This window comes from Microtus ochrogaster, linkage group LG3 (assembly GCF_000317375.1).
Source record: "Microtus ochrogaster isolate Prairie Vole_2 linkage group LG3, MicOch1.0, whole genome shotgun sequence".
NCBI lineage: Eukaryota > Metazoa > Chordata > Mammalia > Rodentia > Cricetidae > Microtus > Microtus ochrogaster.
This window is the reverse complement of record NC_022029.1, coordinates 35,947,095-35,948,465: the sequence shown is the minus strand read 5'-3', so window position 1 is coordinate 35,948,465 and position 1,371 is coordinate 35,947,095. Positions and strand designations below refer to the sequence as shown.

At 42.8% G+C, this 1,371-nt stretch overlaps 1 protein-coding gene across 1 annotated transcript in view; it reads left to right on the top strand.

Moving 5' to 3' along the window:
• Positions 1–230: 230 nt before the first annotated feature.
• Positions 231–1,371, top strand: part of Arhgef33 (Rho guanine nucleotide exchange factor 33) — a 76,346-nt gene continuing 75,205 nt past the window's right edge. The window contains exon 1 of the mRNA XM_026785837.1: positions 231–287. The gene's annotated coding sequence lies outside the window, so the exon portion shown is untranslated. The remainder of the gene's footprint in view (positions 288–1,371) is intronic.

The window sequence follows — 1,371 nt, the reverse complement described above, 5'->3', positions numbered from 1 at the left end:
TCTAGCTTACTACTCTGAAGGGATTGAGCTCTGAAGGAAAGGGACACAAGGACTTGCTTTTTTTTTTTTTTTTAATTTGACATGAGTTTGAACCATTAGAGAATTTTAACAGTGAAATACAAATTTAGTAAGATTTTGTCACACAATTATATGGGGGAAGGATGGTAGAGAACATAAGGCAGTTGTCATTGTCAATGACGTTTTGTCTTTTATAGACGCTCTAAAGTAATCAGGAAGAAGACTTCCAAAACCTGATGTGATGTCTCCTCCTGGAGACGAGGCGCAAGGTGAGTGAAAACGGCCAAGACCTTGTTTCTAGTGGGAGCGCAGATAATGGACGGTGTGGTGCCGAGCACTCATCCTTCCGGGAACAGAAGCATGCTATAAAAATGGAGTGGGAGAACTTCGTAGGCCTCTGATTGGGAACTGCCGACTAGACAACAGTTCCCTTAGATGGCAGTCAGAAACAATAGCCACCCTATAAACCATGTGCTACGTCCGACTCTTACTGCATGCATGAATGCTTACCTATAATATTGGCAAGGAACGAACTGCTTTATCTTTTTTTATCCTTTTAAACTGTTTTATCTTATGGTATGTTTGAATGCTTACCTGTAATATTGACAAGGAACGACTGTTTTAATTTGAGTTCTGTTTGGGATGTCTTTGGGGATTGCAAACACCCTCTGAAAAGATGGTGTTGAGCCAGTATGTTCTGAGCCCCACTTTATTCTGGCTTTGTCACATAATAACTCTATGGACTATACAGCTCATGTAATGTCCACTTATAGTTGAGGAAATGGACTTACCAACATTAGTGCCCTGGCATTTTGGATTTGTGTTTTGTGTATGGGTGTGTGGGTACACGCACATGCAGGTGCATTTACCAGTGTCTCCGTGGAGGCCAGAAGTCAGCCTTGGACATCTTCCCTATAGCTCTCCATCTTGTTCTTTGAGACAGAGTCTCTCACTGAAACTGGCACTCAGGTTCAGTTAGGTTGACTGGTCAATGAGCTTCCAGGATCTGCTTGTCCCCATCTCTTTCTAGCACTGGGGCCATAGATGGCTTTTGGAGGGCAGTGCTGGGCATTTGAACCCAGGTTCTCATGCTTGCATAGCAAGTACTGGCCTATCTGCCTAACCCAAAGATTTCTTACCTTTCCCAGGATGACAAAACTAAATCAATAGATTTGAAGCCAAATGTTGACATGGTTAGAAAAATAGTCCTGCCCAGGTATAAGCCCAGCAGCACTAAGAGAATGAGGCAGGAGGACTGCTAATAGTTCAAGGTCAGACTGGACTACATAATGAATTCTAGATCAGCCTGAGCTATGGAGTGAGCATTTGTCTTTAAAAGTAAATGGACATGGG